The sequence below is a fragment of the Schistosoma mansoni genome (assembly GCF_000237925.1).
Source record: "Schistosoma mansoni, WGS project CABG00000000 data, chromosome 3 unplaced supercontig 0044, strain Puerto Rico, whole genome shotgun sequence".
NCBI classification, from domain to species: domain Eukaryota; kingdom Metazoa; phylum Platyhelminthes; class Trematoda; order Strigeidida; family Schistosomatidae; genus Schistosoma; species Schistosoma mansoni.
Genome location: NW_017386006.1, coordinates 191318 through 202616, shown reverse-complemented (window position 1 = coordinate 202616; position 11299 = coordinate 191318). Strand labels below are relative to the sequence as shown.

General features: G+C 31.1%; 2 non-coding genes across 2 annotated transcripts; both read left to right on the top strand.

The window, feature by feature from the left end:
- Positions 1–8965: 8965 nt before the first annotated feature.
- On the top strand, positions 8966–9032 carry Smp_tRNA_01335_Gln_TTG.1.1. Its single transcript has one exon. It is a non-coding gene (tRNA).
- Positions 9032–9098, top strand: Smp_tRNA_00115_Gln_TTG.1.1. Its single transcript has one exon. It is a non-coding gene (tRNA).
- Positions 9099–11299: the final 2201 nt, after the last annotated feature.

The window sequence follows — 11299 nt, the reverse complement described above, 5'->3', positions numbered from 1 at the left end:
AAAGGCAAACTCTTAAATAACATCAGCACATATTTGACACAATATGTCAATTTAAAAATAGCATACAAGTGCAAATATTCATACGTAAAAAATGGGACCATAGCTAGGGAACATATTATATTTTTTCAGAAAAAAGATGATAGACAGATGGTTCCCAATGTGAAACTAACGTAAATATCGATCAATATATCAGATAAGTAGAAGATTTCAGGTAACCTATTGATTTGAAGAAAAATTTAATAACTGGTCAAAATTATTTTTTAAAAATTGAAGTCAAACATGCAACTAGGAACTTGAAAATAATTTTGCCGATTTAGAAAATAAAAATGATTTCAGCTTTACAATTGACTAGTATATTGAAAATTATTTGATTCTGTATTAAAATAAAGATTTTCAACATGAAGTGAAAACAACGAAGAAGCACTGAGGAAATTTTCGATCTGATGTGTTAACAATACCTGTCCAGAATACCATACGAAGTTCACTTCACACTCTATTATTAATTAAGTGTAAACGTCACTTTTTAAACCATTTAGTCATGAATACAATAGTACCTATTTTTGAATCCGGTTTATTCCTTAGTTAACTATTAAGTGATATTTTTCTGCCTTCACTGGTTTACATTGTAGTATCATTCTATGATAAATTTCGATAAACCTACCAACTACTTACCAAATATCATTGAAAGATAATTTGGTAATATTGTAAACTGATTGAAACTTTCATGCAAATCCCATGGTGGTTTAAAGATCTTGCATTGTAATCCAAATGTAGTCATAAATAACCAGATTAAAAGTCCCTTACTAGGACGAAACACATGTCCTATAACTAATGTCTCTTAGTAATTGTCTAACCAAAGTGAGCCCTTGATATAAACTATATAACTCAATAATCTACACAAACACTTTACTGATGATTATAACATTGTAGCATAGTATGAAAATTCAGTGGTGTAAATAACTGAGTGACTAAATTGCTGGAGAGTTCAAGGATTTTTCAAATAATGAATCATGTTTAAAATAATTCTGTCAACTATAATAAAACCTATTCACTGGAAATAAAGAAATACGACTCAGCTGAATTATTGTTTTTAAGAGATAGATGGTATAAAAGCTCAAAAAACGGTATGTTAATAAACCTATTAGAGTAATATATTCACTTCATTCTCCAATGTTTGTTATTCATACTTTACAAGCTTATCAAACTAAGTATTTGTGTGAAGTTTTATATTAATTTCTAGATGTCAGTCAATTTATTGGGCTTACTATCAGGCAATTTAAACAACGAATGAGTGAAAACCTCCTCCCGTGGTTTGGAAAAAGGTAAGTCCACGACAATACATCGCTCCATTTAATTCAACTTAATCAACATGGGTCTTATATCGATAAAATTTAGTCTGCCCCATATACCATAATCTGTAGGATTCGAATCAACAAGCTTATTCTATTGAAAAAAATTACTACACCTATGTCCCTTGCTCATTCGGATATGGTTTTACAAACAATTTTTTTCAATCATTATTCTCATTACTGTTTTCCATGTCCTTTATTCGTATGCTTTTCTTCACCTCTTTCTCTAGTATATTCTTCACGGTATAATTCTTTGAACATTTCTTATCACGGAATTTTAATTATTTTTAATGACTGTCAATTTTTCTAACTTTTGGACTAATTTCCATACTGAAACTTTGTTATCACATCTGTCATCTTATTATCAACTTATAATTCTTACTTGTTATAAGCAGAGTTAGATGGTGGTTAGCACTGGAATCTAGGACACGCGTTTCGACCTATTTGAGGTTCACAGGCTGGATGTGCCTGCATCGCAGATTATTAGTTTGTTATTTCAGACAAACTGAAGTTGTCAGTAATAAATATATCTTTGTTATATCTCAGTGCGTAGAAAAATTATATCTCTGGCGTTTCGTTACTTGATGTAAGCCACTTCTTCAGAGTCACAAAACGTCAGTAATACTATTTTTCTACTCATCGGGATATAACAAAAAATTAATTTATTAATAACTGTCTATCCAATGCTCAGTTTTTTTTGAAACTCATGTCGTCATTGCATTGGATTTTCGATTTTTCCCATTGATTTTTAAGACTGCAATCGATCACTCTTTTTAAGCATATGTACATTTTATGTGGATCGCCATTAAGTCTCATACATTATAAACAGAGTAAGATTATAGCCAGCGGTCTGTTCCACAGTTAGCCAAAAGAGGCTAATGAGTTGTATTCTAATGCATTAATTGAAGAATTCAAGTAATCAATACAAATGAATGCATAGTTGTTATATTAATTTATGTAGTCTACTTGGTTATTGTCATTAACACATTGACTTGTTTGATTGGTTTAATATTTATCATGTACGTATATAAATATTGATCCTGTGTATTATACTAAAAGCTGATGGTCAAATCGAAAACAGTATTGCTCGTTTGCAGGTGTCATTCTATATATTTTGTAAATCTACTTCACCGACTGGTTTTAGTACAACCATTAGTAAAAATCAGGAATTACTAAACAAATGTTTTGTCTTATTATGGGGCTATTCACCAGTGTGTGTTTACGAATTCACCTGGGATTGAATCCAAGATCTTTAGGCTTTATAGTGAGTGTTTAACCTACAGAATATTGAGTCGACTTTAAGTGGTTTATATTCCTAACTTAAAATTTTTTTCTTAACACTGTATGAAAATCACCCATTTTTATTAGTGATATTTGTTTCACAATCGACTCTCACAGTTTGATTTATTACCATTGTTTAACAAATCATAAAATGACATTGAGTTTGGTAATAATAATTTACACATATTATCACAATAAATAAAAAATATGTAAATTATTCAATTATTATGGACTTAAAAGAAATAATAGAAGTTTTGTTAAACTACGAAATTGTGTTATCCCGTTTAGTTCGTAATTACAAATGACTCAATGTTTCAACTTGATAAGCTGCATAATTTGCCAGAGTGTTTGTGTTTTTTCAAGGTTCAAGTGTATATTTTCAAGATATATCTTCTGTTTCTTAAACACATGATCTTTTCTAATTACTGTTGAACAGTATTGTGCAAGTTTGTGTATTTAGTGTATATGTTGTCCATTAAAGTGTATGTTTGTTAAAGTGAAATTTCTTGTACAAACATTTTGAATAGTATTAAATTTTTATACATTTTATTAACATTCTTAATTTGGCTTCTTTCCTTAGATAACTTCACCTTCAATATATAAGTACTGTAGTGAACGAGAACTCAGGTAGGGCAAACCAATTTATCGATTTACGCAAAATTACAGAGTGTCTTCGTAAAATATGAAAATCATACATTAAATACATCATTTGCACATCTTCTTTGAGTTGTCTTTTACATACTCCATTATTCCTCTAATTCTGTTGTCATCTTTATTGCTCTCCGATTTCCTTTCTGTTCCCTTCATTTCAATGTTCTGCTATCAGGCATTCCTTTTTCTATTGGTGCTACATACTAATTATATCTGTCAGAATAAGTAGCATACACTACAATATTAACAAATGTTAACTATTATGTTAAATATGTCGTTCAGTTTTTCTAATATGTCATTTCGTTGATTATGGTATGTAATAAATGGTTTATAATAACATTACCAGTGTAAATTTAAGCTGTTTGCTGGTTTATGATAAGCCTTGAAATATATTGGATTTATGTCATTTTCCAAGTTTTGTCTTTCTCATTTTATTTAGAAGAATATTAAAGACTTATTGGTGGTAATGAACATTTAAAGTGATTTAATCCTGTTTAGTTAGGCGTAGAAATCAGAATTATTTTAAAGTTAAGAAGGACAATAAATTTAATTTTTCTATCTCTGATACAAAAATGTCTGACATGATGTAACATTTATTCAAGTAATTCAATCACATAACAAACTTCCTACTTATCAAATGACAGATAAGAAACTATAATGAAATAATCACATGGTTTGGTAATCAAGAAATAATTTAGGTTTTCTTAAAACAGTTATTATTTACAAGTGTCTAAACTGATATACGATATCATATAGACCAGGGATAACTAATCCTTACACTATCATAAGATTGGTTTTCTCATAGATATGAATTGTATGGAAATCTATGGAAACTGGATGTAAATTTCGTTTCGAAGTACTTTGTGAAAACACATTAGTAATACTGGCGGGATATGGGTCAACATGGATACATCTCGGTAATCAGTTACTGATTAGTAACTAATACTATATTGTACTTTCCCTAACACTACTTGAGATTTGTAGATCATTTACGAAATTCCCACCCAGTAAATTAACTACATGAATTCCCTATTGGTCAACCCTTATTGATAATGATATGGCTGGAATCGTTAGGAAATTTATGTTTATATCAAGTATCCAAATGTTTTTTATTCAAGGTGATCAAATTTACTGATCATACAACATAATGCTTGTTATTGTTGATTGATCGATTACAGCAAAGATAAGTGTTTGACTCCGATAATGGATGACGCAAATTCAAATCTATATATGATCATAATTCCCTCTAAAATTAAAGGTAGAGACCACTGATGAGTGTATAACAGTAAAAAAATTGTCTTAATCTTTAAACCTATTGGTTACATTAGCTCAATATCAGACTAATATTGTTTGGTATAACCAGAGTATTCCTTTCATGCTCAGTTGTTTTAAAATGGTCACGAAGAACTATTGTAAATTCAAATTATTTATAAATAATAAGAACTTTTGAAATGAAAAGATTATTCAGATCAAGTTTGCCTTCTCACTGTTTCATCAAAAAAAAACAAATTCATCATATAGCATAATTTGCTTACATTGATCAAAAGAATCAAATTTCCATTAGGAAAACATTAATTTATGTATTAACAATAGGGTATAAGCTTTTAGTCAAGTGATATTTTTCTTAAAAGGAAAAGAAAAGAGCAGAAACTATAACTGGCAATAAAACTTCAATAAATATATTTTGCGCGTGCTATGTGATAATTATTAACTGACTAATTACTTCTGGAAGTTATTTAGCCATATAACCACCTTATTAGACTAACGTGGTTTCTATGTGATAGCAGGAGATTGTTCTAAAAAGTCATACCGTTTTCTAGAGCATAAGAGCGGCTTTTAAAAATCGATAGCTGTTACTTACTATTACTTGATCATAGATGCCTTTGAGGCATCTCGTAGACATATTGAATCCATGTAGGAGGCATTGTTGAGATTAAATACAAGGTACCAGACAACAATGAAAAATTTATTGATAAGGTATTTAGTCTTTATTTGTATCCCCTGAGGTATTCTGGACATGTATTAGGCACACCCAATTATCCCCTACCTTGATACGAGTAGTTAGCTGTTTTAGGAATAAGTTGCAGGAAAATCTAGGCGCAGTGAAAGTAATATATGGTGTCAGTTCATGTATTTTTTTGGAATAAACCATGTAGGTAATTGGAAACTACCTGATTTGAGCCCGTATGATTATCCTAATCAATGGTTAGACACTTTAAATGATGTGTTCAGAAGCGTTTACAATGAAATAGCTGCATTCACTCTTCGTTCATAATTAAATTCTAGGTTTCCAAATTGTTTTAAGATTTTTAAATTTGATGAACCCGTATTTCCTCCTGTACTTATTTCTTCTATGCCTAATTACTTTTAATACTGCTGATACTGTTATTACCTCTACTAATCTGACAACTTAATATGCTAATTTGATGTGGCAATTTGAACAAATGTACATATGTAACAAGTTGTACGTCACATACAATTGATTGACTCGTAATAAAAGTAAATCTTTTTGTTGTTTAGTTTTTAAATATGATTTCTTAATAAATATTAAAAAGTGGATAAAATTCTTTCTTACTTTGCTGGTAGTTCCTCTTCACCATCTCCTTGACCTGGCAAATCAATATGCACCCATGTCGATCGTTGCATAATTGGAAGCATTTTTGAATGCACCACAAATTCTTCATATTGATAGTCTAAAATTAACAAACAAAAGACGGAGGACAGAATAAATGAATGCTCGAGTATATATATATTACTATGTTAAGTTACTTCTTCTTATGAACTTCAAGAAAGGTGATGATGACACTTTCTAAAGGAACAAATATAATCCATCGTCAACTTCAGAATAATATAACACAATTATCCTGAGCAAAAAAACTGTAATGAATGGATTTTATAAGAGTAGTTCTTAGACACTTTTAACATTCACCTTAAAAAAAATTGACCAAAAACGGAAGGCATTGGGTTAGTATTTTCAAGAACAAGTTTATCTCGGCTCTACATTCTCTATGTTAATGCTTAAATATTGCTATATGTACAAACCGTTTCTTAGCAACAAGGGTTCCAAAAGTTTATACACAAACAGACAGATCATTGAAGATAGATTCATGAAATGAACTAATCCAAAACAAGAAAACGTGACAACTAAACGTTCAATGGTTAAGCTTATTTTGGTTTGTTTTTTTATGTGTCTTTCAAACAAAAAAATAACCTAGTTAGTAAATTTTTTACTTATGTCTTCATGGTTAGAAGTTACAAAACATGGGTTTAGAATTTTTTTAGAATTATGAATACATAATTATTCAATAATTTCTCGGGAAAATGTATCCGAGATAAATTAAACATTCAATCAAGTCGAATTCCGTCTCTCCACCCACAGGAAATCAGTAACCTATAATTCCATTTGTCCAATTAAAAGATGCAAAAATACAACTTTATTACATATCTTGATGTCCTTAATATTCAATAAGGTGATAACATGTCTTAAGAGTACAAAATAATCAAATTCAAATAATATGTCAGACCATACAATCGAAAAAACAGTTTCGACCAGTAACATTTGTTTTCAACGCAATAAATTAAAGTACTCTTTAAATATTATTGGAAAATATCTTTAAGAATAGGATATATGGAAAACCTAAGTCGTGTAGTGTGTTCAATATTAAAAACGATGAAATAAGCAAATAAGATTATATATGTATTTCAAGGTTCAAGGATATTTTCAACACTAAAAATTAGACATTGTGATTATGCTTTATAAGTAGAAATGTTTGCATTCAATTATATATTTCTATGTAGTATAAATAATGTCATATAGCTGTTTTGTTTTAGTAACAGACTCCTTATCGAGGCTTATCCACAACCAAGGAAAGGATCGAACTCATTATCTTCAAATCTCTTGACAAGTCCTTAATTTCCAGAGTAGTCGATCAGTTTTCAACAGTATTTATTTTTAACATCAAACAACTAACGATTCTGATCAGCTATCCTCCAATGTCATTAATAGATAACTGCCTGAGTTCCGAGATGGTTGATTGAATTTAGAAATTTAGACCATTGTATTCCAGATCAGGGGTTTGAAGTTAAGACCTCTCCACGTAACTAAAAAGTCCATTCTGATCAGTTAGACTTGTGAATGTGTACAGCTAAGAAGTCATATACTAGGAAGGAACATTCATCCAGTGACTCCTGGATTCCAGCAGTTATCTAACCTACGTCAGTTTGTTTAACAGTCTTCACAAACCTTCTGTACCAATATTGGATCATTTAATAGACTACTAGAATTTGGTCATTAGATGAGGAAGACTAGGTATAACTGGACAATTTCAATTAATTTTGAATCGTTTTATTAAAACCTTCAACCAGTGGCATTTAACGTCTTCAGAACGTCAACCATGAAACCTATATGGCTCAGACTGTAATCCAGTAACATCATAAATCAACGCTTGTCAGCAGTCTTAGACTTTTATTTATTCATTAGGGTATGCTTGAAGATACTGTATACTTCTAAAAGTGTAGACTCCCAATTATATATAAAAGTCTGAGTTATTACATAGATTTACGTTTACGAAGTCATCAGGTAATTAGCTTATATTAATTATCATTGGTTTCTGAACAACGATATTTTTTTCATTTGTGGTCTCACTAAAGCAAGGAAACATATGAAACACACTTGTGAATCAACAAATTCAGGCTTTACCGACTAATTTTGATATTTGTAAAGTTGTACAGACTAAATTACCATAACCGTTAGTTTAACATCATGACAATGGCTTCGACCCGATTTCCATCAACCACTGCTTATGGACATCTTAATAACCCGTGATCGACTTAATATTTCAACTGAAATTTGGAGTTATTTATGAAGCTGTGTGTTGGTGGTTCTGTTCAAACTAGACTTTAAACCAGGGAATGATAGATGAATTATTTCTGACAGTGGATTGATGTTTAGCTCTGTTTTGACTACGTCAACTTAGTTCACCTGGATCCTAGTGTTGATGTTCCCGAGGGTACTCGAATTTGATACGTTTGGCTTTAACGCGCAACTCTGTTGATGGGAGCAAATCTTACTCTGAGTACTCTGGTTTAGACAGCCACAAAACATTAATAGCCTTGAAATTTCAGATTTAGCATGTAAGTATGAATACAGTTACTCAATTCTTGACAAGTTTCACCCATTAACAAGAACGTAAACTTGACACATTGTTAACTCTGATTATATCATCAATTTGCACTGAAAATTCAACAGTTTATCGAAAAGAAACTTGTTAGTATGCAGATTCAATATATGTGATAAGTCAAAAGACTATTTTTCACAGGTAAGCTTCAAATTATTAGGAGAAATCAGTTAAAAGCTAATAATCCAACTTGAAAATAAGACTTGATTGACTTTAGGACCTAGACAAGCAACAGTTGGGTTAAATATAGAGTAGAAGGCCCTGACCAAAAATCGAATATTGCATCTCAGTTCAACTGGTCAGCATTTTTATCACACCTAAATGTATTTGAATTTATTTATTAAGTTGCGTCACATATCTTGAATAAACTACAAATTTGAATCCTGAAGAAAAGTTGACAAAGTGGATGGTATTTTATATAGTAATTATTTAGAAATGGTAAAGAGTTGCAATATCTGTCGAAATCACAAGAGACATTAAGAATCATTTTTTGTCTCTCAAATTACGCAATACAATTTATTGATCAGTGGGTACTGGAAAAAGCAATAATAACTTCAAGTGGCTATCAGGACTCAGTAGCTGAGTGGATAACGCGATGGCGTTTGAAGCAACAGGTACTGGGTTCGAGTCTCAGAGTGAACGTCAACTCTGAGATGCACGTACATCCAACTGACGAGTCCCAAATAGGATGAAACGCGCGTCCTGGATTCCACTGCTAGCCACTATCCATCTCTACTTACCATGCTTGTGAATTAAGGCTATATCGAGGCAATACGCACAGTATGCACATATGCCAATTAGAGACTGACCAGTTTCAGTCCTAACAAATCGATGGGAAGATTCAAACAAACAATACTAGTTGAATTTAATAATCACTTCATTTTATAGTTTTCCTTAATTTAATTTTAGACTATAAACAACCTGATTAGACCGTATGATAGGTCGAATCCCCATTAATAATAATAGTAAGTATTATTATTACTATTATTGTTATCACCACTATATTTACAGTTTACGTATGAAGTACTGTTTCATAATTGGCAAATAACTTTTTCAGCTGTTCTCATGACTAGAAAATATAAAAACCTAAACAAAATAAAGCATTCCACAAATTTTAGTATTATTCTTAAGCAGGACTATGCTTGGCTACGTGAGATACACCTGCAAAAAATATCGATTCTCAAACTAATAAACAGTTTTTAAAAGATATCCTATAATTGATAATGTTATTAATATCATTGGTAATAGACGTCTTATAACCAAACCAACATTATTAAATAAAGGTTACACACATTCGCATCCATAAAGGATTCAGACGATTCAGCTTGTAACATTTTTCTTCTATCGAAGCTGATGATTAGTGATAAAAATGGTGGGAATTATAGAAAAAACCAAGCAAATTGTATTTGGTAGATAGATAATGTATGTAAAATATGACAATGATATCATGTATTCAGAAAAGAAATGTGGAAGAAAAGTCAGTGTCCAAAATCAGGTGAATGAAATTATAGTAAAAATAATTGCACTGGAAAGAAAGGCTTAACCTATTGATTAGTTTGTTATTTATACAAAATAAAATGTATTTTATGATGATACTTCCTAATATCACAAAGTGTTTAGAATGAATTGTAAATAATTATTCAATTTATTCAATGCATATGTTAAAAATTTACTAAGGAATAACGTAAATATTGGACGCGCAATGCTGACTAGTGTAGGGGATGGTTGGAAGAGAGTTAGGGGCGGCCAAACCAAAACATGGCATCAGTGCTTGAAGTCACTAACTTCTAGTCTGAGCCATGTTGGCAGATGCAGACTACCTGGTTGGGGTCCGTGTGACTATCGTAACCAATGGTTGGGGACTCTAGGTGACATGGCTCATAATCGATCACAATGGCGTAGGTGTATACACTCTTTATCTTCCCTTAAACCTTGAGATTAAAATTGCTTCATAACTTTTTTCCTTCCTATACTATATCCTTATATACAACCTATCTTTATAAACTACCACCACTAAATTAATTGCTTCTATGAATCCGGTGTTGATCTTGTTGTGCTAACGAGGTATGGCAACTTGGACCGATGCATATATGTGCCTGGTCCTACGTTGTAGCTGATTGACTGACTGACTGAATTATTGGACTGCTTGGGACTCGTCAGATAGATATACTCGCATCGCTATGTTGTTATTCATACTGAGACTCAAACAAAGTACCTATTGCTTCAAACTATAGCATGTTGTCTAACGAGCTACTGAGTTCAGATAGTTACTCATTTATTCAATAGGATTTTATGCACTACTTCGATACAGCCTTTTGTCAAAGCTCCCATTTAATCAGAATGAAAATATAGAGATGGCTACTGATCATTTTTATTCTAAGCATTGACTATAATAGGTTCATAGTTAACCAGTAGACTTTTGTTAAATTTAGAAATAAACGCATGTTGATCTATACACTTTTTGTTATTTGAAATAGTCTACTGTCTCCTTACAAACCAAATATTCATCATCAATAATTCAATCAATTCATGTAATCTATTTTATAAAAGTTTAGACATAAGACAAAAGTGGATATATTATTTCGTCATATTTTCGAACTAATCAGTGTTTAGGTATCCATTTATTTACTAAATCTTTATGTATTGCCAAAGATTACACTCGTGCCTATTTCCACACTTCACTAAACCAGAGATATTTTTAATAATTAGTCGTTATTATTTGTATTTACTACCGATAGAAATTTTATTTAGGCGTAATGTTTGCTAATCAGACTTGCTTAATTTACAAGTTGAATTCACGGGTCGATCTAAGCCAGACCATTGAAAAACCTGGAAGCACTG